This window comes from Artibeus jamaicensis, unplaced genomic scaffold, assembly GCF_021234435.1.
Source record: "Artibeus jamaicensis isolate MK-2021 breed Jamaican fruit bat unplaced genomic scaffold, CSHL_Jam_final contig_859, whole genome shotgun sequence".
NCBI lineage: Eukaryota > Metazoa > Chordata > Mammalia > Chiroptera > Phyllostomidae > Artibeus > Artibeus jamaicensis.
In genome coordinates, this window is record NW_026521989.1 from 228,974 (window position 1) to 256,137 (window position 27,164).

Consider the following 27,164-nt stretch of genomic DNA (forward strand, 5'->3'; position numbering starts at 1 on the left):
GTGGTGGGGGGGAGGGCAGACCGCCGTCCCTGGTGAGTTCCAGGCTCACGTCTGTTGACAGAGCCCGCTGACATCAGGCTCACACATCTGTGAGCACGCAGGACCGACCCCATCATTTCGATCCCACGTGGTCTCCTGGCTGACGTGTTTTTCTCCACCACCCTGACCCGCGCAAAGTACCAATAGGCATTTGCAAGTTCAGCAAACGTTCTCCGGAGCCCAGGCCTCGTGTGGTCGCGTGGAAAATGAAAACAGAGCTCAGGGCTGCTCGGGGTGTTTGCCGGCACCCCTGGGCTCCGCCCACGAGATGCTCATAGCAATGCACCCACGCTGCCAAGGGGACCATCACAACTGAGCCCAAATGTTGCCGAGTGTCCCCAGCAGGGCACAGTGGCCCTGCTGAGAACCACTGGTGTGAAGACTCTGAGTGGAGGATCGAACCCCAAGGGAAGGACCAGGCCAATCCAGCACGGTGCGGGTGTCCCTGGCAGAATCCAGTGACAAAACTCTCTCAAAAATCAGAAAGAGGCCTGGCTGGCATAGCTCAGTGGATTGAGCACGGGCCTGCGAACCAAACGACCGCAGTTCGATTCCCAGTCAGGGCGCATGCCTGGGTTGCAGGCCAGTTCCCAGCAGGGGATGCACAAGAGGCAACCACACATTGATATTTCTCTCCTTCCCCTCCCCTCTAAAGATAAATAAATAAAATCTTTTTTAAAAAGGCAAAAAAAATCATAAAGAGACTCGCAAATAACTGCTCACAAGGAGCAAGGAGGGCATGTGAACGGGATGACAAGAAACCACATGGTCTCCTCCTCCCATGGTCACTGTGTGGAAGAAATCTAGAGGGGCTTCCTGGACGCGGCGGCACTCCTGTTGGCGCATAAAGTCAGGCGAGGAGAAAGAGAAGGGGGCTGCACCTTGCGTGGTGCTGGAGACAGCACAGAGGGACAAGAACACGGTGCTGAGACTTCTAACCATGTAGGGTGATGCCCTGGAAGGCTGGTGGGGGGACAGAGTGGGGCTGCCCCGTCCAGCTGGGGGACGAAGGGGCCACCCGGGCAGCACGACCCTGCAGAAGGCACACTCCCGGGCGTGGGGGGTGGCTCCCCAATACTGGACGACCTGCGGAGTTCCACCCAAGTAGCAGCCAGGGCCCCCCCTTAGCAGGGACGGCCAGTCGGGAGGCAGGACCTCCACACTGGGCAGCTTCACTGTTTCCGTCCCCAGTGTCCACAGGGGCAGAGACCCGGGCCAGAGTTTTCTGGGTGGTGCCCCCTGGGCCCAGGCTCTACCTCCAGAATGGTCCAGGTGGGCGCAGCGGAGACTGGGCCGGAGGGGCCCCTCCCGGGAAGATTAGAGCCATGACCTTGCTGCCTCCTTTACTTTCGTTTTCTCTCAGCTTACACGCGCTCACACCCCGCCCCCCGCAACATGGAGCACACTGAGAACCCTTCACTGGGGTGCAACGCCTCCATGTGCGTGAACATCGCATTCGGAAGAAAAAAGTGTGCTGAGACACAGGCCTCGCTTTCCTCCTAATTAATTGGAAAAAACTCTCTCTGGACAGAAACTCCTCGGCTGTGAAATGAGGGTATTAAATTATGGATGAGTTTCCCCGCACACCGCCAAATCCGAGGAACCGTGTTCCTGCTGACTTCTCTCAGAAATGAAAGGCAAAACAATGACCTCGCAAAGAGCCAAAGCAAGAACTCGCAAAAGGTCGGCCCAAGGAGGGAGGCAGGCAGGGGATCAGGGGCGGATGCCCATCTGTCTGTCTTGCAGGGACTGGGCACAGGACTACTGCCAAAGGGGGCACTCTTCTCCCTCCCCCCAGTAGAACTCAGGCTGTACCATCACGAAAATGACGAGCAAAACCCAAAGCACGTTTTTAGAACCACAGGCGTCACAGAGAAAAGCTGCCGTTCCCTCCTGAGTCCTCCTCCTGCTGAGTGAGCCCTGGGGCTGAGCCAGGCACCACGGGGGTGCGGGTGGGAATGGGGCATCGGAACGCGGAGATCTTGAACCCCTTCAAAGGCTCGGCTCCCAGGAGTTCTTTACCCAGCTGCCATTTCCTGGACCACCGAGCCCGAACATGTGTCTGAAATGACGCACTTGACGACAGCTTTTAAATCCCTCCCATCAGCGGTTCTCCAAGGGAGCTAACTGGTTTTGGCTCTGGGGCCACCAGGCGATGTCTGCAGACATTCTTAGCTGTCAGGACGATGGGAAGAACACAGGACCCACCCCCACCCTCCCACCAACAAGCAAAGAACTGCCTGGCCCAGATATCAGTGACTGCCAGGGATCGCCACACTAAAAGTTCTATAGTTTTACACGTCTATATCCTACACACTTTCATCCTCCAAATCATCTCATTGTTTTCCAAGTGACGCATGTACATGGTTTTCGAAAGTAAAACACAGGCGAGGCAAAACGCTCCTCTTTTTTGTTATAAGCTTTTCAGCACCATGTACCCCCAATTCTATTCCCCAAACCAACCCCTCTCAAACCTGACAGGTGTTTGTAGTATCGGCGTCATTCCCTGGCACAGACTTTCACGTCTGCAAACACCCTGCTCACAATATTCCCCATCGACTGGAGGCACGGAGGACTTGATTTCCCCCACACACAGAGGAGGACTTTTGGGTTTTAAAACTCATTACGGGCCCCCTCCCCCCCTTTCCAATGGTGTGACTGTTGGGGGTTAAACCTCCACCCTCTACACCCCCTTCGGGCAGTGGAGTGGATGCTAGGAGTACATACAGCATGAGTACAATGAGTACGGCTGCATTCCTGCATGGCTTTTGGGTTTCCTTGGGTTATTAGTTGCCTCTATTTTTATTCCATAGTTTTCTTTGTGTTCTTTGGTTAAGTCTTCCAACAATCTCCACAGTCTTTTCAATTCCACTTTTTCACATGATTGAACCCCTCGGTTAACCTGTGGATTCCATGCTTTTTTGCCCAAATCCATACACACGGGAGCTTCCTCCTGAAATTTCTTGTCTCCGCTCCGCTCCGTACTTGCCAGCTTCAGGGCTGCTAACGAGCCTGAAACCACTCAAGCGTCCTGAGGGTTCCTTCTGTCTCTCTCTGTTTCTGGGGTCCCGAATGCTGCCTTTCTTGGGGTACACTCTCATTTTGGTGGGACAGATTCTGCAGGAGCCTCCTGAGAGGTGACGTGTGAAAAGCTCAGTTTTACCGATGTCCTTAATACAGGGTGCGGCCAAAGTAAGTTTACAACTGCTCATGTGGAAAGCACACGAATCGGTAAATAAATACAAGAATGAACTCTGTGTTTCTGGACTCACACTATAAACCTACTTCCGCCCCACCCTGTCCATACAAATAACTCGGTTGTATTTTAACTCACAACTGGTAAGGGCATGACTTCCAAATTCTGAGTGGAAATTATTTTCAGACTCCTAGGCTCAGGCTGTGTTCCAGCGTCTAGTGTTAAGAAATTTCATGTCGTTGTGCCCTGGCGGGTGTGGCTCAGGGGACTGAGCACCAGCCTATGAACCAAAGGCCCGCCGGTTCAATTCCCAGTCTGCGCACATGCCTGGGTTGTGGGCCAGGTCCCCAGTAGGAGGCGCACGAGAAGCAACCACACACTGAAGTCTCTCTCCCTCTCTTTTCCCTCCCTTCCCCCTCTCTAAAAATAAATAAAATCTTTTTAAAAAGTAAGAAATTTAATGTTCTTCTGATTCTACATCTTCTTACGGTATTTTTTAAATCCAGGAAAGTGCTTAGGTACTGCCTTCAGTGCTCATGTTCTCAAATGATGTGATTATGAACATGCATGTAGTAAGTGGTTTTGATGCAGTGGGCGGACGTCTGAGTGACCACCTCCCATCCGTCTAATAAAACCATCGTACCCTCGAGATCCAGTAAAGCTACAGGGCACTGGAGAGGTGACTCGTTCCACCGAGACCGTGACGCTTAGGTCTGCACTTGATTTTAACTGATGTAACTTTAAACAGCCTTGCGTTGGCCTGTGGCTGCCATGGAATAGCAGGAGTCCACGGTTCGGACGAAAAAAGCAAACAGGACAAAAAAGGAAGAGCAGTGGCTTTTGCTCCGACCCTAACACGACGGTCAGTACCCAGGGTTTAGAAGACAGGGTCAAGTGCGGATCCCGCCGGGACCACTTTCCCTACGAGGCTCCGAGGTTTACCTGCCAGGCCCTCTTCTCCTGTAAGAACGTGAGCATTTTTATGCATTTATTTTTTTATCCTCAGTCGAGGACATGTCTTCACTGCTTTTAGAGAGAGAGAACTGGAGACAGAGAGGAGTGGAGAGAGAGAGAAACATCGATGGGAGTGAGAAGCACAGATTGGTTGCCTGGTGTATGCACCACAATGGGAGCTGGAACCCACAACCTAGGCATGTGCCCTGACCGGGGATTGAACCCTCAACCTTCGGTCTATAGGAGGACGCTCCAAGCAACGGAGCCACCCAGGCCAGGGCAAGAACTCGAGGAGTTTTTGGAGCGGCATGGCACATGCAGACATATCTCTTTGTCTGTGACGATGGGCTGTATTACAACTGGCCTGTGAATGGGGCCACCGAGGGCCCTCCCCCCTTTGTGTGGGGATGGGCAGGAGGGTCCCACACAAAACGGGAATCTGTGAACACGAACAGCACGAACCAGAAGCACTAAAAAGGTGAACCCTTAAGGGGCAGACAACACAACGGGCAAGTTCCCGATGGCAACTTCTCTGAAGCTCCCACCCGCAGAACTGCACCCAGAGGCCCCGAGACCCCCAGCACCTGCTTCTTCCCGCCCGTGTGGGAGGAAAGACCCTGAGGCAGCCTGGTGGGCACTCCAGCAGACAGAAACTAGAAAGGCATGGGGCTCTTCCTGTGCTTTGGCTCATTCCGTCACCCACTGATTCACTCATTCATTCCTCCGTCAATGACCCATGTCAATGATGCACTGTCACCAGTGACAGAAAACACAACCCCGCCAACCCCACCCAAGTCCTGCACACCCTGCGCAGCAGCAGCCTGAGTTCCTGAGAGCAAAGCATTTGCACTAACTGCACACGCAGGCACCCAGCAAGGGACCATTGACCACAAATACACGGCCGTCTGCAGACCGAGACAAACTCACTACCAGTTTCTCCACACAGAAGACGGCTGGACCTGCCAGCAGGGTCGGCACAGACGAGGCCACATTCCCTCCCTCGGTTCTTCAGAGAAGTTACTTCATATCCATTTGCTCCTGCAGATTATGTCTTTTGATTATGCTTCTCGGTTTCGTGGTTCAGTGTAAAAGGAGGAGCTACTACTCGAACGAATAGAAAAAGAGCCATGAAACCAGACACAGACAGTAGCGTGATTCCTTCTTTAACGGGTTAGGAGGCCGGTAAACGAGGATTTCACGCTCACGGGAGCGGCAAAACTGATACTTAGAAATGTGGATGGATGCGTGTGTGTGTGTGTGTGACAGGCGTGTGCAGCCTTTCCCCGCAGCCCACGCCAGCAGAGTCACTGGCCCCACACCACAAATAAAAATCACTCCCCAACACGCTCCGTGTCAAAGAAATGAGGCCCAACGAGACCAAGACAGAATTCGTCACATGGACATCGGATGTGAGACGAGGCAGTCACACGAGCCAATCGGGCTTCGAGTGATAGAATCCGTCTCACGCGGAAAGTGACGGGAATAAAAAAACACCAAACCCATTTTAAAAACCTAGCCGTTGCACAAATCTTTGTTGCTAAGTACTGATGGTTGTTTTCAATACATTGCCTCTTAGTCAGCGGCAGGAAACCAATCTTTGGGGAGGGAAAAGAGGAATTTCGGCACTTGCAGATCACAGGAGTGGTCACATGCAGCCCCCAGGTGTATAAGTATGACCTTGCTGTGACTCTGATCACAAACTGCGTGAGGAGGGAGGGAGGGAGGGAGGAGTCCTCACCGCTCTCTCCGTCGCCCTTCAGAGCAGTGCTGGTCCGCGGTCCCCAACGGGCACCCAGCAACCCTCAGAGGTCGCGAGATTCTCTCACTGAAATGAGGGTAAAAGTTTCGGAACGCCACAGGCTGCAGTCCCCACCATGTGCAGAACACCCCCGACGCCCAGCGGGCAGGAATGGCTCGTTGGACTGGCTTCCATGCCGCGGACAAGCACAGCGAGCGGATGCCTTTGGCGAAGCAATTGCGTTCGACCCCCGGCTTCCACAGGTCCCTTACTACGGGGGCGCAGCAGCGTCGACAGCCAGCTCACTCAAGAAACGAAGACCCACGCGTACACCCACGTCACCCGTCCCTTATTCGGGACTTTGGGAACACATCCCAAATGAAACTAAACACGACAACCCAAACAACCCAACACGTGAGCCTAAGTCCACAGGGGTGGCCCGATACTGGAAGGTGCCGACGCACCCTTGCCAGGCAGAGACACACGTTTCCCCTCTTTCTCACCCTGGCCCCTCGGGAAGCAGGCAGCTTCAAAATGACCTTTATTTCTCCAGCTTTTGGCACAAACAGGCATTTTCCGTACAAGTCTCAAATTCGACATGGGGAGATGCGGAGCCGCTGCGGATTCTGTTTTAGTGAGCGCCCAGGGTCAGGCCTGTTCCCAAGCCTTTACACCACGGTTTTCCACGGGGCATGAGGGCGTCCCCCCAAGGGACGACTGGCCGTGCTTGGATACCTTCTAGGGTGCCACCGGTGCTGGGATGTCCCTGCAGGGAGTGGGCAGGGACTAGAGGTACCATGCCCAGGTCAACTCCTCCAACCGCCACGGAGACTTAATTCCACGGTGGTCAGGGAGGGAAGGAGCTAAGATGACTGTGGGCAGGGGTCGCCCGAGGTCAGCAGCAGGTGGGGCAAACACAGAGCAGGGGTTCTGCACCATGAACAAGCCCCAGCAACTCAGCCCCCCAACCCACAGCTGTCCCGCCTGCGTACACCTGGCACACCACGGCGTCTGGCTGGCCCGCGCACCCCCATTCTCTGCACGGGCCAGGTGAGCTCTCCTGACACCTCCCCCTCCCCAGCCCTGCCCCTCGAAGAGAACGCTGAGCCGATTCCCAGAGCAGCATCTCCAACGGCATCGCGGCATCCCTGGGACACGGCTCCCAATCTGTCCCCCTCGTTAACCCACCCACAGCCACTCTGTCTGCAGTCCCTCCTCACACCTCTTGGGGGCAGATACCGAAGAGCGCTCGGCCCTAGCTGGGCAGCTCCGGTGGTTGGAGCGCCCTCGCCATACGCCAAGGCTGCGGGTGCGATCCCTGGCCGCGGCAGGTGCAAGAAGGAATCAGTGACCGCCTCTGTAAGCAGAGCCACAACTCAGCGTTTCTTTCCCCTCTCCGTCCCTGCCTCTCTCTCTCTGTCACATTAACACATAAAATAACTTCTTTAGAACAACTTTGGCCTGTGTGGCCTCATTTCCTGCTCTTCATCCACTGTCGTGAACCAAGCTCGCGGCTCTGGGAGCACCTCACTGCGGAGTGTGGAGGGCGGGCATGTCCCCCCTCACTGCCCTGGACGCAGACAGACAAGAACACCAGCCCCTTTCAGCCTCTGGGCCCAAGAACTCCATTTAAAAATGTACCCCTCAGGAGCTGTGCTGTCATGCCTCTTTCTTGCCTACACTGACTTAAAAGGACTTGAACTTTTAGCCTCCAAGGGCTTAGAAAGCTGTACCTTGGCTCTGCTCAAACAGCTGCCTCTGATCCTGTTAAATTTAGCAGCACTTTGCCCCCCCGGTGACCTCCACCAGGACGAGGCACAGTGAGAGAAGATGCTGCAAACATGCCAGAATTCAAACGCCGCTGCGAGCCAACCATCCCTGGGACGCTGGAGAGCTCTGCTTCGACGGAACCACTTCATTCCCCAGCGGGGGGCAGACGAGAAGAAACAAGAGAGGAGGTGGGTTCCAAAACTGCACGCACAAAAAGCAAAAATAAAACAAGGAAATGCGCCCGTCAAAGGCAAGCAGGGATCCTGGCACAGGAAAAGCGACAGGCAGCTGGAGGGGAGCAGAGTGCTAACGTCTGCCGTCAAGGGAACCATGAATGGGACTCTCAGTTTCCCAGACACCCATTCAATGCAACGAGGGTGCGGCCCTGGCTTCATAGCTCAGTGGGTTAGAGCGTCGTCCCGATACAAAGTTGCGCGTTTGATCCCCGGTCAGGGCACATACAAGAATTAACCAATGAATACATCAGTAAGGGGAACAATAAGCCGATGTTTTTCTCTGTCCCATCAATAAAGAAAAAAGAAACAAGTATGCCAGGTGCTTGAGTCACGGCACCCGAACAATAAAAAAGATACAAATGTTAAAATCGCAGCCAGCAGCAGATGCTCCACGGGGGCCCAGGGAGGAAGCGGTGCACTCAGGGCAAGCCCAGCCGCAGTAACCGGGCCACTTCCTGAACCCGCTGCAGTGTTACGGGACCGTACGACAGCTACGTTCTCTGGGTGAGTCACACTGACGAGTGACCAACAGTCGGAGACTAGCACACGAACTCCACCGGCCTGGGTCCTCCGAGGACACGTCACAGAAGTGCTCTGGGTCCCGACAGGGTGCGGGTCTCTTGGGGGTGGCAGAAACAGTCGTGGTATATTGTAAATACCCTGGGGGGGCCTAAACTTACATACCACTGGTTCAATATCTCTTCCACGGTTGCCTAGTAACCGCTGTATGGGCTCCATCCGACTTGCGTCCTTGGCCACTGAGTTCCAATCCCTGCTACGTAAGCAGCGTCTCTGCAAACTCGGAGAAGCCTTCTTTTAAGGGCCGGCAATTTGGTGACCTGCCCCCACATTTCAAAGCTGTAATCTTATTCCCCAATGCCACACGGCAGGACTACATAATGACGGCGAAATCAAAGATGCCTTGGGGAGCCTTTGTTTTTATTACTCCCAGTAGCGTGTCCAGGTACCGGTGCGGAATTGTAGCAGAGACAAGACAAGACAACGGACTTAAATCTGTAAACCATGCCGCTGTGTGAGATCCAAGACCCAGGCTTCCTGAACAGTGAGGACAAAACGCCTGCCGTGAAACCATCTGCACAAATTTGAGTGGAGAATTTAAGGGCGTGGTCTGTGAATGACACAGGACGTTGTATTCCTGGGTCTCGTTCTTGGCCGAGGCCCCCTGGCGTGCGCTCCTCTGGGTGAACAGGTGCAGAGCAAGCGTGCCGAGGGGTTGAGCCTGCCACGGCAGGAGCTGCGTCTGTTCTCAGGGCATCAATGGCTGGCACACAGCATCGGGCTGAGGCCATGTCCTGCTCTGTGGCCATCATCTCTCAGCTTCTTTCTCTGTTTTTTTTCCGGCATCCACTTGTCCATTCCATCCGGGCATCTGTCCAACCCTGAGCCCCTGAATCTCCTTCCTCCAGCTCTGTTCCCACATCAGCGCACACGGGGGCCCAGGCGGTCTCTCCCCTGGCCCTCCATGGGGCACCCCAAGGGGAGAGACTCCTTACTGCAGATGCGCACATCACCGCCCTTCCAGCCTCACTCACTTTCCTATTCTCTTCCACTCGCCAATGGCTCCGCCTTCCTCCCAGGCCCCCAACTTGGCACATGGGGGCCCCCGCCCACCTGGGACACCAGGCATTGCCCAAGTGGAAGAGGTGAAACAAAAACAGCAGAAGCATTAAACGGCATCAAAATGAAGCAGTTTAAAAACCGTTTTGAGCACTGGCGAGAAAACACCTCCATAGATACATTGAATCAGATGGAGAGTACTTGGAAGCGACTGAAGTTTAAACGTGTAAGGATACGCACTTCTTTGTGAATAAATTCTGGTGCTTCGGGGTCTCTGCTCATGTGTGGATGCAAATCCATGCGCACATACTTCTTTACCCTCAAAAAACAACTGCTGAAGTCCCTCGCCCTGGTCACTACTAACATTTGGGGACAGGGTGGCTGGCGTGTCCCCTGGCGGTATCTAGATGCATGCCTGGTCTCCTCTCATTAGGTGCCCACAGCGCGCCACCCACTCCACAGCCATGACAACCAAAAGTGGGTGCAGACACGCCCCATGCTCAGGGTCACCAGAAGCCCCAGGTTCTGTAAGGCTCGCACAGCCCAGGGAACCAGGAGCACTGACTTGTGCAGGTTTGCACGGACTGCACGCGAGACTCTTCTCGGGCAGCCTATCAGAGTGCGAGGAACTCTGCATCCTACTCTTTCGTTCCACGCCCTGATGAGATGACCAAACCGTACGGTGCTTCGAAGGAACTCTACACAGACATTATTTTTCCAAGCAGGGGAAAAACATAAATAAAAGTCACTATTTTTCCAAGCTGAATTTGGAGAGTCTAAGACAACCCGGATTGCTTTCTTTCATATGCTCTGCACAGCAGCCTACCTTCGGGGAGAGCGTGAGGAGCTGGTCCTGAACGACCCCAGGCTTCACCCGCTCCTCATCTCACCGAGAATGTGGTCCGGCCCTTGGAATTGCCGTTTATTTTCCCTCCGCTGTGCACAAGCAATCGAAGGCATTGCCGCGGACGGAGACTCCATCGAAGCTCACGTTTTCTCCTGTCACTTTGGCTCCAACGAGGGGCTCCCCACCTCCGTCTCAGACTCTCCCCCCCACAATCCCGGCTCCAAACTGGGGGCAGAATCAGAGTGCAGAATCGATATGGCCCTCTCTCCCTTTTGAAGCAAAAACCAAACCAAACCGAAACAAACAAAAAAACAATCTTTGGGTGAAGATTTTTAAAAATCACTTAAAAATGGGCTATCAAGGTGATTAAAAAGCTGTGAAAGGTCTTAGAGGAGGGCAGAGGGAATTTGGAAGACACCTGTTAGCAGAGTTTTCCCTTCTGGACCATGGCAACGCTTTTTAAATTTAAAAAAACAAAACAAAACACATTTACATCTTGACTCTCCAAAGGCTCGGGTGGGGGAGGAAAGTGAGAGAGAAAACAAGAAAGAAACAAAAAAACGAGTGCCCACGCAGGAGAAGACGAATCTGGCCAAATGCTGGTGACTGTGGAAGAATCAACGAACCCTGAGAACACCCTGATAAAGGCAGAAACGTGGTCTCCAGGTTCTCGTGGATGTCAAACGTACCACGCACAGAAGCGCGGCCCACAGCCAGCGGTCCTGTGCTCCAACGCCTGCCCTGCTTGGCCACGGTTTATCATCAACGACAGGCCTAGTTACATGCATTCTTTTAGTTGCATTGATTGCGGTGACCCGGGTGAATACAATTATATAAGCTCTCAGGGGTACAGTTCTCTAATACATCACCAGGTTCACTACATATGAAGTCTTGTGTATTCACTACATATGAAGCCACTCTTCATATGGAAATGAAATTCAGATTACTCCGGAAAGAAAGCACCAGTGACTCTGCCTTTGTGTTGACCTGACATTTCCAGGCTGCTGCACACTTTCACAAGCCCGTCAATTCTCCCAGGTGTGACCTCTCCCCACTGCAGACCCGGGCAGGTCGGGCACAATCCAGGCCACCCTAAGGACATCCCAGTGAAAACGGGGCCAGATTTGCCATTGGACATCTTGCATCCCTGAGCTCTCCGGCTTGGCCACCTCTCCAGAAAGTTCCGCAGAGCCCACAGGACAGCAACAGCGTATTTCTCATGCTCCTGACTCAGCAAACACTTCTTGATCAGCAGGAGTTTGCAAAAATCCCTAATAGCTGCTGCCAGGGTTAACAGGCATTTCTTAGACTGTGCGGCAGGGGGTGTGTGTGTGGGGGGGGTTCTTTTTGGAGTCATCTGGGCCGAGCAGCTCCTCCCAGTCCTTACGGGGGACAAAGGGTGGAGAATGGGAGGGACTGGGGTGGTGGTTTTAACCACGTGAGTGAAACCTGAGCACAGAGCTTCCTGTGGCCAGCTGTTCTGGCTCAGCTTGGTGGTGACCTGTAGGAGTACCCAGGATTTTCTGTTTGTCAGGAAAAGCCCTTCCTCTGACCAGCAGTGTCTGACCCGAGGCCCAGGACGGCTATGAACGTGGCCCCACCCAAAACCCTGAGTTTACTCAAGACACGATGAGATTTTTGTGTGATTACATGTCTTGACGTCATGTAAAATAAACATACGTATGTTCTTGCTATTTTTAGACTCCTACATTTGCAAGCAAGCATTTTCAAGAATGAAACACGTTAAGAGTAAAATGGGAATCAAAACATCCGATGAGCACACCTTCAGAAAGCACTGAAAACTGGGACTACTATCAAACCACAGATGGATGCACCAATTTCTCAAATACAACGTCAAACACCCTGCTGGTTTTATGCTGCCCTCCTTTTACTTTTACTTAAAATAATTTTTTTCCAAAACATCAGTGACGTTGTATTCCTTCGATGTGTACATTTTCTATATCAGCGATCGCAAACCTGGGACCTGCTCGATGATTTTCAAAGACCATCAAAAGGGCTGCTGCATACTTAGGCCCATTATGTGAGGACGTTTTTTAGCTTATCTGTGCTAGCGGATTATGACGAAAATGACGCACGGATCTTTTTTTTTTTTTTTTGCTCATCGGTTTCCGTTTAACCTGGAGCGGCGCAAGACCATTGCGAAGCTTGGACACCAGTAACCGCAGCGCCCCCTGGTGAGGAGACGGCCGTATTGCCGATGCCCGGCCCAGGCCCCCGCGTGAGTGCGTCCCCTTCCCATCACGGGCAATCTCACGCTCCATGCGGAGCGCGCCGACTCTGGCTTTTCCTGCCGTCACCCTCACCCAGGAGCACGGTGAGCCGACGGAATGCTAAACGTTCCCAGATGAGCCAAAAAAATTTTTTTTTTTGTTGCCCCTCACGCTTCATTTTTAGGAAGCGGGATGGCTCCCTGCGCTTGGTCAAAGGAGACGCCGCTTTACGCGGATTCTGCGTGGGTATTAGGAGACCAAAAGCCGTGAAGCGGGCACGTGGCTGTCCTTTGTTGTACTGCAATTTCACATCTGTGGGGAATTTCCCATTTCGCCATGCTCACCTGGCACCTAGGAGACTTCAGTAAGTTCAACGAGCAGGTTATTTAAAAATCAGACTGCGCTGGCCGCCGCCGCACCATTGGCTGCAGCACCATCCCGTGCACCCCAAGGTTGCAAGTTCGATTCCTAGTCAGGGCACATGGCCAGGATTTGGGCTCTGTCCCTGCTCAGGCCTGTACATGAGGCAAGTGACTGATGTTTTGTTTTCTGTCTCTCTCTCCCTCCTCCCCACATCTTCCTTTCTCTCTAAAAAAGCAACAATCAATAAACATCCTCGGGTGAGGATTGAAAACAATCAGATTCGATGCTGAGTCCGCACACCTGCTGTTTATCCCCGCCGCCACACCGAGGGCACCAGAAAGCAAGCGGTGCCCCTGGACACCCTTCCCCTCCCTCTCCGGCCTCCCCTGGGGTTCGCTCTCTACCTGCCTGGTGGGTGCGAACAGCCCTTCCAGGTGGGCAGATGGGGGAAGGCGGGAGGAACACAAGAAGGGAGCTGCGCTCACTCGCAGGGAAACACCAGTGGGGGGGTGTCAACACCCTCAAAAGGGAGGTAAGCAGAGGGCCTCACACGGGCCAAGGGTGGACGGCTGTGGCCGTCGGATTCCTGCCCCCTTGGCCAGCTGACATTTTTCTGTGTCCCCGCACCCTGGTGTAGCCTGGAGATGGGCCCACAGTTCCATCGCTCACACACACACACACACACACACACTCTCTCTCTCTCTCTCTCTCTCTCCAGGAACTGACGGAAGAATAGACGTGGCCCAGAGTGTCTCTGATGGTCTCGAGGACAACTTGAGAGATGGCACCCAGGTCAGGAGGGGGCCAGCACAGTGAGGGCTGCTGCCACCTGCCCCCTCGCTCCTGTGTCCTGTTTCCCCGCCCTGCAGGGCTCCCTCTGGCCCTGCCGCCCGCCGTCCCTTCCCAAGGGCCCATCAGAAGCAGTCAAGTCCATTAGCTTCAGTTTCTGCCTTTGAAAACAAAAACCGCACCAGATATGCACTGGATCTACAAGGAGGTGTGTGTACCGCCGTGTCCGCACAGCCACGGTGTGTGTGTGCTTTATGGGCAGCTGAGCTGTCCATAAAACACAGCTGTAAATCCAGTGTGCACACACGCTTACAACCGCTCATAAAACATCGGGGAAAAAGCACAAGAAATGACGGGCGAGGGTCACGGTGGGAAGTGGGATTAAGAAGGAGCAACGGAGTAGTACTTCCTGCTCATACCCCTCAGCACTCTGCAAACGCTGAAACGCTTCACTACATTATCAGCACGCACTGTCATGAAAATAAACACACAGGAACCTCAGAGGAGGGCCGGATGCGCACAAGCCCCCCCTCCGTGAGAAGTGCTTCATCTCCCGCCGCACTCGTTTGCCTTCCTAGACTCTGAGGCCACCCTGGGACGGCAGTGCTCCCCGGGCCCATGTCCAGCCGTGGGCTGAACTCTATCTAACCAGCCAGGCTCCCCCAGATCTCTGCGCCCCCAGCCACAGAAACAGAACCGGGTGCCAACTCCAGCCTGGGCCACTCAAGGCCACGTTCCGACATCCCACACTCGTCCTTAACTCTGAACGCCTGTAAAATCCACAAAGGAGACGGCTGCAGGGGAATGGCCTTGTAATCGTGTCTCTACAAGTTTTTAAAATTATTTACTTATTCATTGCTTTATTTTCAGACAGAAGGGAAAGGAGGAAGAAAGAAGGCAACACTGATTGGCAGCCTCTTGTATGTGCCCGACCGGAAACCAAACCCACAACCCGGCAGGCGCCCTGACTGGGAATTGAACCGGCGAACTCGTGCTGAGTGAGACGGCACCCAACCTCACTGAGCCACGTCGGTCACTTCCTGTCTCTACCCTGTTGAATCAGCATGGTGGCAGTTAAATGCCACCAGAAACTTTCTTACTTTTCTGCTTGGTTGCCATTTGCTTCTTACATTGCTGGACTCCCAAGCTCCTTCCTTGCTGCTGCTGGCTTTGTTCCTCACACCGTCTATAAAAAGGGCATCCTTCCTTCATTTCCCTTAGAACGCAGAAGCCAAGTTAGAAATTGGGAGAAAATTAGCCCTGGCTGGTGTAGCTCAGTGGATTGAGCACAGGCCTGTGAAACAAAAGGTCGCAGGTTCGATTCCCAGTCAGGGCACATGCCCGGGTTGCGGGCCAGGTCCCCAGTAGGGGACACATGAGAGGCAACCACACATGGATGTTTCTCTCCCACTCTTTCCCCTTCTCTTCCCCTCTCTCTAAAAATAAATAAATAAAATATTTAAATAACAAAAGAAAGAAATTGGGAGAAAATTAATGCTGCGTTCCAAAGACAGAAATGCTAACAAAAATGATAGTAACGCCTGGCTGGGTGGGGTGGCTCAGCTGGTTGGAGCGCTGTCTCATTCACCAAACGCTTGCAGGTTCGGTCCTGGGTCAGGGTGTGTGTGAGACGCAGCCAATCAACGTCTTTCTCTCTCTTTCTCTCCCTCTCTCTCCTGTCTCCCTAAATCAATAAAACATCCCGAGTTGAGAATTTTTTAAACAAGTAATACAAACCCCATTTCTATTACTCTATTCATTTAACACACTTTAATTGACCATAAGAGAGAGACACACACAAAAAGTACGGCGTGTTAGGTTGGTACCGGTAACACGCCGTGGGGCGCGTCCCCATACTGCAGGTTTCCCGGAGAACCCGGGCAGCGGGGGTGCAGAAGCTCACTCGCTCCCCATTTCATTCTTGACAAAACACAGCCGGGAGGCTGCTCTTCCACGAAGGCGCCGCCGCCAGAAACACAGCTTCTCTCCAGCCTCCCCCCCACGTTCGATCTCCCCAACAGGAAGTAGAACAAATTCCAACACTGGTGGGTGGGCAGCCTGTCTCTGACCCTGACCCCAACCCCGACGGTCGTGCCCAGGCGCCAGCATGCGTGCCTCCGTCCTGTGACTCAGGGGCCACCAGAGGGTGGGTTTTCGGAACCTGCCCTCATTCTGTGTGGTAACTCACCTAGCACACGAGAGACCTGAATTCTGCCCGGCGTGTAACAAGTGCACAGTGAAGTGTCAGCTCTGACGGAGGGACAGGGAGCTCTGGCCTCCGTGTGCACAGGCCCCTGTGACGTCATGGTAAACTGACTGCCTCTTCCCGAGCTGTGTCAAGCACCTGCCGTACAGGGACATGCCCGCTGGACAGTCCACTCCGCGGGCATCGGAGGATGTCTCCCAACAACCACGCAGAGCCCTGTCTGTCCCTGGCACCTTCTGGAGCCCACCACGCCCGTCTAGTTCTAACTCTCAGCCCACTGTCCCTGGGAAGTGTCTGTGACTGATGGGACACTCCCTTGCGGTGACTTGGTAATACAGGGGAGGACAAGAAGCCAGGACAGCCTGAGCACACGCTTCTGGCAGGACTATAGGACGAATGTCCAACGGCCCTGCCGTGACACAGGATCTGCTCGTGAGGAGAGAGATGCTTCCAAAGACCATGACAAAACAACCCAGAAGTGCTCTAACCAATCGCCCCCGGCATAGGACAGAACACAGAGGGGACAGCGAGGCTTCCTGGGCTTGGTGACCCAGGAGCCAAGTGCTAAGGAAGGAGCGTGACTCAGTCACCAGGAGACAAGGGGAGTGAGTAGGGACCACCCCAAAGCCCCCGCATTTGTGACAGGAACGAACCTTTAGCAAGTGCCCACCCACGAAGATCATTGCCTGGCATGTCACTGAATTCCCACAACGGCCTGATAAATATCGTCCCTGATTTGGACACCAAGGTGGAAGGACTGTAACGTGGCACGGTGCCCCGGCTATTCCGGAGGGGGCCTCGGCGCCCCGACCCGAGTCACCCCCACGCCACTGCCATCTCCACGCCACCCACGACCTCCGTGCAGCCACAAAGCCGTGAGAAAGTTGCTCCCAAGAAGGTGTCCGTGCATTTGAAACAAACACACGTGTGTGAGAATCTCCCTTTTCCTCGGCTCTCCTTTTCCCCACTCTGGCCCCAAAAGATCCAGAAAGGGGACGAAAGTCAGGATGGTCACTCCTCCTTCTCAGAGGCCCCCGTCACCGGCCAGCCCTCCACCCTTGGCATTTCTTAGCACCGTGTCCCCCTGCAGCTGCTCGGGGCGAGGACAAGAGCTCCCGCCCTGCACTGTTCGAGGCCTGCTTCTCCAACGGATGCACACAGCCGGGCGCCCAGCCACACACCCCCCTTCCCCGGCCACCCTGCCCCATCCCAGGCCCAGCACACTGACCTCACACTCAGCAGCGGACAGACGGTCAACACGCCGTGCGGTCTGGACGTGCAACTCCATCCACACAACAGAAAATACAAGAACAACCCCCCCCTCCAGGGAGTGGACACGAAGACAGAGCCATAACTACCCCCCCCAGCGCTTGACAACAAGTGACACAGACCGCCCGCGAGGGGGCTGCAGAGACCTGCCTCCCGGAGGGCGGAAAACAGCCAACATTAACCAGACAGATGAACTCTCACCTCCGGTCTCCACGAACCGCTGTGTTTAGCGGGTTAAGGGAACCTGTGGCAACACACGGTCCAGCCCTGCCCTTAACCATGAACACCCACAGCAGCATCCCTGCACGCCAACGGCCCGAAGCTCTGACACTCCCCGACCACTGGGAAAGCGTGTCCGTGGGCCCTCCCACCCTCGGTCACGACTCCGCTTCCGCAGCCTTCAGGGTGCAGGGGACCCCCCGCCTCTTCCGGGAGGGACCTCCCTGCTTGCCAAGCGACTAGGCAAAGGGTCACACCTGTGGGCACTGCAGCACCATGCACAGCAGAAGGTGGACACAGGCCCCGTGGCCGCTGTGGACGAGTGCAGACACAAAGGGTGGCCCACCCACAGCGTGGAAAATGGCTCAGGCTACAAAGGAGGGCACTGCCACACCTGCTCCGACCCCAAGGGCATCACGCGGCGTGACAGGAGCCGTCACACTCGGAGAAACACTGTGGGGTTCACGCCCAGGGGGCTCCCAACAGCAGTCAGCTTCCTGGGGCGCGAAGATAGACCACACCTGGCCAGGGGCTGGGGGAGGGCAGTCGTTCAGCTTGGCCAGCTCAGGAAGTGCCGGCGGTGGCCGGTGCCACCGTGGACAGCACTGGGAATGTCCTCAAAGCCACAGAACCCTGCCCTGAGAAACAGTGGACGTGGACACTTTGATGTTGCGTATACTTTAGTGTCCCGAGAAAGCAAATAAACTTAAAATTGCACTGTTCCGTGCCGCTCTGGACGGCACTGGACAATGTTTATCGCCCGCCCCGCCTGCAGGAAGTCCATCGGACAGCGAGGCCCCTTGACTGACACGGCGAGCTGACCGGTGCAACTGGAAAGGGACACGGGCCGTACTTCGCTGGCCCGCCTGCTGTTTCATGCTGGCTCATGCGTGCGCTGGTTTGCTCCTTCGTTCATCAGGCATGACTGAAGGCCACTCTCGTGTGTGCCAAGGACCTGGCTCCTGGTGCGGACGCAAGCTGGCAGCCAGCCGGAGGCCAGAAAGCTGGCCCTGGCCAGGCACCGCCGGGGCCCGCACCGATTCATCCTGGACGTGCCCCTTCCGGAACCATGAGAAAGAAACATGGTCTCGAAGCCACACGACGGATGGTACTTCCGTTTCGGCAGCCCGAACCAACTAAGACATGGACCCCGGAGGACACTCAAAACTCTCAGGTGTCTGGGGGACAATCAATGTTACAAGCAGTGTCAAGGACGTGTAGAGGGAGGTGGAGGGTGTCACACCTCCGTACGGACGGCAGGCAGGTCTCGGTGACTGCTCTGTGCACTCCCACCTGTCACGGGAAATACTCCGAGGCACACACACAAGACCGCCAGCACCTCGTGGTTGCCAACACAGGCAGGTGGACTGGCTAGGGAAGACAGTGCATCTGTCAAGGGCAAGAACCAAGGTCCCTTTGACCGCCCACCCGGCCCCTGCACTGCGCTTTGCCCTGAGTAGGTGCTCCATGAAAACACAAATCAACGTCCACGGGACGGCACGGAACGTCTCTGGCAACTCCGGAAAGAATTCGCGGACTGACCTGTGCACAACTGCTTTGAGACCGAAGAAGGAAGGGCAGTACCTCGTGGAATATCCCGAGGAAGAGAAGGCCTTGGGCAAACAGCGCCTGCACCCCAGGTCTGTCCACGGGAGGCGGTCCTTGTCCCAGCGCCAGAGGAGAAACTAAAGTCGTTCTCGGGGAAATGTCGTGTTTATTGTGAAACGCCCGTCAGTGGCTGCCGCCCCGCGCCCCATGGCAGGCCCTGCACCCCCGAGCTCTGCTACCTCCTGCAGGGAGAGTAAACACACCCCAGTGGTCCCAGAGCGTCTGGTTTGGGAGAACAACCTGTGTTCTCCCAGCTCCAGAAGTGACTGTGCTTTGACCTTGCAGCGCAGCGGACAGGGCTGCTGGGTCCACGTCTGTTACACTGGGGTCCCACAGAAACCATTTCCTCACCATGCCCTGTGCGTGACACATGGGATGCTTTTAGCTGGACACAGCGCTGCCCATACAATGATTATCTCCCAGGGTGAAAGTGCTCAATTCTGACGCCTCTCCAAACAAGGCTTGTCCAAAAAAGTCCCCAGCTTCATGGACCAGCCTCCGACCTGCCGTAACGCAGGGTTTATAAGGGACTTAAAAAAACGTAAAGAGTGGGTGCATCACAGCATACAATGCTATGACTGAGTACCCGAAGTCATCCCAGTTCGTTAAAAGCCATGGGGCCACTGTGCATTTCACTGGTCTGGTGGGGAGCAAACGCCCACACTGATGGATTCAGCCTCACCTCAGGCACAGAGCGACTCAGCCACTCACGCTCAGGGAACGCATTTTCCCGGCCTGAAACACTCCTGTTTCCTCCCGTGATTACACCGACCTTCCTCACCAATGCTCAGTGTGACTGCAACTCCGTCACTTTGTTACCCTGTGCCTGAGTTCCATAAACACAACTCACTCTTCCTATTCTTTCCTCAGTAACATTGTAGAGACTTCCAGACAATGCAACGTCAGACACAGATCCATGTCTGTATCTCCAAACAAATAACACAAAGCAACTGGGTTTGATGAAGAGACTTTCTCCCTTTCTCTCTCCACCTCCTCCCTCTCTCTCTGGGCCGCAGCTGCACTCATTAGTATTACTTCTTACACAAGAAACAGAACTAGAAGGAGAAATTAGGCAAGAAAGTGCCCGTGCCCAATCTCATCGCGAGCTCCTGAGCCTTCCCCCGTCTCAGAAAAAAAAAAAAGGCAGGAAAGTAAATCTAAGAGCTTGCCCCCTTCTGACACTGTTGCAGCTTGTTTTAACCCAAGATCTCTCTGGGAAACATTCTCTTCCCTGCGGAAACGAGGAAAACTACAGTAAACAGCCAGCGTGCACGGCTGCAAGGACGTCCACATTGGCCAAGTCGGGGTCGTCTGCTGTGTCATCCTTGACACACAGACAGGTTTTTGCTGCAGGCGAATCGGGCTGTCTTCTCCTGCCCCCGAGCAGCTCCGAAACAGGGATAGAACAGACAGCAGATCACCACTCTGGAGACAACTTTCCCATCATGACCCTGCAGAGAACGTCTGTTTCAAAAAGCAAAATGTTACAATGTAAATCTCGGCGAAAATGCCTCCCTATTAAGCAATTATGTAGCATTTGGATACTCGGAGCTAGCTCAGAGGCCTCCCCACACCTAGTGCTGTTTCAAAGGTTCTAGTTACATTTGCACCGTATTTCTGAGACACTGGTCCAAACACCCGCACACGCTGGAGCCAAATAAATAAATAAAAGCATCCGTAGCCCTGGCTGGTGTAGCTCAGTGGATTGAGCGCGGGCCTGCGAACCACACGATCGCGGTTCGATTCCCAGTCAGGGTACATGCCTGGGTTGCAGGCCGGTTCCCTGCAGGCCAGTTCCCAGCAGGGGATGCACGAAAGGCAACCATACATTGATGTTTCTCTCCCTCTCTCCTTCCCCCACTTCCCCTCTAAAGATAAATAAATAATAAAATATTAAAAAAAAAAAATAAAAACCTGAAAATTGTTAAAAAAAAAAAAAAAAAGCATCCGTGAGTTTCGACAATTCGGAATAATGTGGAATACATTCAAAGCACTAGTATCTGGCCTTAGGTCTCATGGGGTTCACTGACGGCTACCCTTAGGACGGGAGCAGAAGTGCTGGACTGCGTGCAGGTTTCTGTGCAAGGAGAGGGGAGGAAAATCTCTCTCGATGGGCGGCAATCAGGAAACCCAGCCGATCCCAGTCCTGCCCTGGCCGGTGTGGGTCAGTGGGCTGGGCCCAGTACCACGCAGTGGACGGTCGCTGGTTCCAATCCCGGTGAGGGCACATGCCTGGGTCGTGGGTTCGGTAGCTCTCAGAGCGCATTCAAGAGAAAACCTGCTGATGTTTCTTTCCCTCTTTTTCTCTCTCCCAGGAAAAAAAAAAAATCGCAGTCTCCTGCCTATCACTGACACTCTGCTTCACAACCAGGACCACACCCTGGGCCACAGCTCTGGAATATTCCAGCAGGTGCTCAAGGTCAGCCCACTCCCCTTGTCAACTCCCCACATCTGGGCGTCCCAGCTACCCAGGCTGCCCGAGACTCTCACCGCCTTCTAACACTGCTCAGTCATGGCCCAGGGCTCGACCAAGCTCCTTGCCCCATCTGCTCCTCTGCGCCTGGGGACTCGCTGCTCCTGGGCCAGGCGTCCCCTCCCCCCGCCAACCCCCAGGTCCCCCGTGACGTCTGTCTTCGTCCTCAGTGACTGCCCCCACCACAGGCTCCCACCTGGGGCCACCTGCCTCTCCCCAGGAAATGCATCCCTGCTGAAACGCAATCATCTCCTTGAGCACACATCCCTGACCCTTCCCCTGTCAGCCTGCGCGCTGCTCGCCATGGCAACGCCAGCCTCGTCTGTTTTGTTCCCCAGCACCCAGGGCAGCACAGAGCAGACAGCGCTGAGCAAATATTTGCCAGGCGGACGCCGCAACAAGCCGTGGGGAGAGAAGCCACTGACTAACAAAGACTTTTCCGTGGGTGGGACTTTCGTGGAAGGTAACAGAGGAAGGGGGAACTGGGTCTCCACCTGCTTCTGCTCTGGAAAGCCGGTCTCTCTTGGATGGACAGTGTGGGCAGACCGAAGTTCACAGGGAGGCGGGGTCGGTGAACTGGGATGGGGGACGGGGTGGGGCTGGGGGAGGGAGGGCAGAGACCAACAGCTTCACAGTCGCTCACCTGTCACCGAGTTCCACCAGAAACGTAGGTGACAAACCTCCAGGGGACAAACCTTGTGGAACTAGCAGAGGGGGAAGGGCAGGGGCCGAGGGGGCGGGAAGAGCCTGGGGTTCCATGGTCCAAGTTCACGGGCCTATGGGCTGAGGGAAGGCAAAAAGGCTGCAGAGCCCTGGCTGGTGTAGCTCAGTGGATTGAGCACGGGCCTGCGAACCAGACGATCGCGGTTCGATTCCCAGTCAGGGCACATGCCTGGGTTGCAGGCCAGTTCCCAGCAGGGGACCCATGAGAGACAACCATACACTGATGTTTCTCTCCCTCTCTCCTTCCATTCCCCTCTAAAGACAAATAAATAAAATCTTTAAAAAAAAAAAAAAGGCTGCAGAGCTTGCCTTTGAAGACGTTCCACCGGCAGCAGCAGAAAAACACAACGAGAGCAATAAGCTACCAGACCAGAGGCAGGTGTCTGCAGGCACAGAGGGGAGAGCAAGCTCGTCTTGCTTCCCCAAACCCACAGTGTCTCATAAATCCCCACCACGTGAACCCTTGCTGAGCTGGAAAAAGGCAGCCCACGTTTTGCCCACATTCAGGAAGCCTCGCTCATGGATGGACACTCTGAGACGGTCCTTTCTTTCCCCGAGGCGCAAGTCGGCAGAGCTGGTGGGGGGTTTGGTAACAGAGCTCGTCAGCGGTGGACAGACAAGGTGGGAGAGTCCTGTCACCCTCCCCAAGCCAGGCCACCGAGACTGGGGAGGAACTGATGCATGAGTATCACAGGGCTGCTGCGGTGGACGACTGTCCCCGGCACAAGTGAGGTGGCCTCGGTCCCAAGCCACTGGCATTACTAGAGAATAAAAAACAGACATGGAGAAACTTCAGGGAGCCCCGCTTTGTGTCCAAGGTGCTGTGAGAACCTGGGCTTTTCTGTGCCCTAAGCTGTCTCAGCCACGTCCCCCGGGCCACCTGTGGCCCCACTGGGCACATGCAAGCTTTGCTGACTGACCACGCCGCTCAGACGGGCAACAGCGCCCCACCCTGCCTTCCCACGAGGAGCCCCAACAATCCACAGCCACCTGGGGCTAGCGTCCCCCTCACTAGCCCATCCTCTGGTGTGGACATAACACATTTTCACGATGCTAGAAAGTTCTACCGAACAGCATGACATGAGACCTTCTTCACAAAGTCCTCAGTCTGCCCCGGTTTATGTCCAAGCCCACTGGTTTTTAGAAACCAAACTGACGGGTTGTAATACCCTGTAGACTACATGAAGGCTACCACGGAGCAGTGGCGACCAGGGAGGGGGTCAGCGGGAGGAAGGGCCGTCACCCCTGGCAACCAGGCTCCCCACCCAATCACACATCCTATAGCCCAGGGGGTCCCTCTGAGTGAGAATTCCCTGCGTCCTGAGGGAGCCAAGACCGCCACACTGGGCCATTGCTTCTAAATCTTTTCCGAAGAATCCTCTTCTTTTCTGCTTCCAAACATTCTACCTGTTCTCCTGCCTTTGCCTCTGTGAAAACACACGTCCCTCTGTGTCCTCTTCCAAGGCAGAATCGCCCTCCCCCAAGAACCTGGCCCCGGTCCTGGATCTGACCTCTGGAAACTCCCCCCTCCTGTCGTTCTCACGGGACCAGCACGGAAGCCTGCCCTCCTCTCTCTACAGAAGCCTTCGGTCCCTCAAACGTCCCCGCCCCTGGCTGCCTGCCTCATGCCCGACCATCCGAGCAACGTCCCATGGCCCCCATCCTCAGCCCACCCCAGACACCCCGAGTCCTCACTCACAACCAAATTTGGGTTCTCTAGTCATCCGCTGCCAACCTACCTGTGTAGCCCCGACAACCCGGCCCGGGATCCCCTCCCCACTCTCCTGACTCCCTGGGCTCCGGTGGACACATCCTTCATCCCTCATGGGCTAGGAGGCCTCTCCTCGACCCTCCTCTTCCTCCTCCCCCATCTCTAGCTCTCACCCCGAGCACGTGATCAACCTTCCGCCAGTGACCTCGAACTTCACCTCCACAGGCAGGAAACCCAGTCCTGCCGTCACATCACCTCCCAAAGAAGCCACCGTCCTCGTCGGAGTGGGAGACTTTTTCCCCCACTCACCCTCGCACAGAAGGCTCTCGATAAATCCCTCGCCAATCCAGCCCACTTTATACAAAGCCTGCTGTAAAGGTGTGATTTGTCTTGTCTGAAGGTGGTCTGCACTGACATCCCACTCTGTGGTGACGCACCGGGAAGGTGTGGGGAGAGCATATTTAGAGAAGCAAGACATGGAAGCCAGGGGCAGATCAAGGAAGATGACAGGAGCTGTCCCACGCGCCCACGCCCAGTCCTCGGCACACACGGAAGCTCCCACGTCCCTGGGGCCTGCACTCCTACCAAGCCATACCCTGCCCAGGAGGTGCGAGGGCCGTCCATGCACCCATCTCCTCGGCGAGGTATTTTCAGAGCGGGTCGGGGTAGGACAGGACAGGCCCCAGGGTCTCTCCACTCTACACGGGCGCCGGCGGCAGCTTGGGAAGTGACCGGCTGCTTTTCCATTCCAGCTCACCTTGGCCCCTCTCCTCCTCCCAGCCCCGCTCTCCCCACCCCACCCCCCTAACCGGAGAGGTGGGCAACTCCAGCATCTTGTCCCAAAGCTTTGGGATGCCAAGAAGCAGGGCCCCCACCCCAAGGTCCCCCGGGGCAGAGTCATCCTTTGCCTTGGTACCACGGACATCCAAACAGATCCCGTTCCAAGAAGAGACCTAGAAGTTAAAGCAGCCCCCGGATGACCGTAGATACAGGACACAGCCACGTCTCCAGGGCTGTGTCACTCGGAAATGTTTCCCGGTGCGGGGTGATGCTACGGAGACACAGGCAAGTACCCCGCTCGCCCACAACAGCTTCACCAAGCCCACGATCGGGGCTGGAGTGTCAATGGGCCATCAGGACAGACTCACAAGAAGGTCCCCGTGTACTGCAGCATTGGGCACGTTTATTGTAACACTGTTTCTGGGGCTGGGGGGGGGGGGAGAAGACTGGAGTTTTCCCTGCATATCAGGGGGCCACGGACCGAAACCCTGAGACACGTCCCACACACGCCTCACCCTCGCCAGCACTTCAGCAGAAGCAGCCGTTGCAAACAGCAGCAGCGCAGGCAGACGCGGGTCATGACCCCCAGCAGGCTCAGCATGCATTCAACGGAAGGCGCCAGAACGGAGATAAGCTCCCGGGGGCGACGGGAGGAGGGCTGGCCACATCGGTCCCCCTTGGCCACTGGCTCGCGGTGGGCCCTGCAGCTCTGCTGAGACCTGCCTTGTCACCCTTCTGTGCTGGGGCCGGGGCATCTTCAGCCCCCGGGGCTCTGGTGAGCTGACAATTCCCTGTGAGGAGGTTAACGGCAGACTTTGCCCACCAGCACTCCCAGCCTCTCTGGGTGGCCGACTGGCGGTGGGGGCGGAGGCGACTCAGGAAATGGAAGAACAAAGGTCACCCGAGGGTCACCCCACCTCCCCTTTCCTCCGGCCACACACAGGGGGTGCCCCGTGCCCCCTCATTTTATGCAGCCCCCCTGTTCTGCTCTGACAAAGCCCCCACCAACCCCTTCTAACACTGCGGTCCGAACAACTGATCAGCTTCCTCATACCACCTGTTCCGGGCCGGTCGGCATCTTCACCGGGACAAAGTTCACGTCAAAGAAAGAACTCTCTAAGAGTGGAAAGCAAGCCAGGTGACCGGGGGGTGGGCAGGGTGCAAGTGAAGAGGAGACAGGAGAGAGGACGAGGAAGGGTGAGCCATACCTGGCAGAGAGCTATGTGCCTGGCAGCGGGCGGGGACCGTGCGCTTTTTCTGCCAAGAACCAGAGACGAAACAGTTTTGGCTTCCTGGGGCCTCATTCCTCCTACGGAGCAACACTGCATGGTGGGTGTGCCCGTCCCAATAAAACGCCTCGGGCACTGGCGGTTCACTTCCGCATCCCTCTCACGTGTCACGGAACAGCCTTCTTTTTCTCGGCGGTTCAAAAGCAGAAAACCAGTCTTAGCATGCCGGCGGACGGACGGGGACACACACACACACACACACACACACACACAAGGCTGGCAGACCTGACGGTCAGCCAGGCGGCAGCTCCAGCTCACAGCCCGTTTGGGAATCAGGCACTGTCAGTTTCTCAGGGTCCCCGGGCTCACTCCTGTGGTCCCAGAAGAATCCTAAGACCGAATGAACGGTGTCAGGAATTGGAGGGCTGCGGGGAGTGGGGGTGGTGAGGGTTTGCTGCCCAGCATTTGGAAGCAAAGTGGTGAACTGGGGACAAACGCAGGGGCTCTCCAGCCGGCCACCACTCAGTTCTCAGCCACACAGGGCGGAGCTGTGCACCTGTCTCTCACGTCCAGGCTGCAGTATCCTCACCTGCAAGGCAGGAAGGGCCTTTGCAAGGGGTTCGAACATAGCCTCCCAGCCTCTACACGGAGCACCTACCCCACTGCCCTGTGGAGAGCGGACACCCCCAAAGGGGCTGGCCACCACACTTATGATTTTTATCCTTCTCTCCTCTGCAGGCAAAGTTCACGTCCTATCCGCGCCCCCCAAGTTCAGGTTCGATGTCAGTCTGGGGCTGTGACCCCGGTACGGAGAAGGAACCAGGTCCCTGTGAATGAGTCCACAGTTCTGACGGAAAGGTCAACAGCAGGACAGGCCACTCGGGTTTCAGCGCAGGAAGTCACAAACGAGTCCCCTCCCCGCAGATCAAACTCCAGCAGACAAAAGGAGAGAGGCTGGAGTGGGGTGCAGTTTGCGCCCTCCTCCCGCTGCTGTGCTGTATCAACTCTCCACCCCAGCCCGCTTCCTGGTCTTCCTCGCAACTATGTTGTACTTACAGCTAGTAACAAACGCGTTCTGAACACGTGTCGTAACAGTTGCCACGTGCAGCCACAACAGTTACCTTTTGCTGCAGCCAGCAAAAGAGCCCTGGTTAGACAACTTTTTCTTTTTCACATGGAAACTAAACTCTGACCGGGTTTTTTAC

At 55.4% G+C, this 27,164-nt stretch overlaps 1 protein-coding gene across 9 annotated transcripts in view; it reads right to left on the reverse strand.

Moving 5' to 3' along the window:
- TBL1X (transducin beta like 1 X-linked) overlaps positions 1–27,164 on the reverse strand; it is a 124,300-nt gene that overhangs the window by 72,870 nt on the left and 24,266 nt on the right. The gene's annotated exons all lie outside the window — the stretch shown is intronic.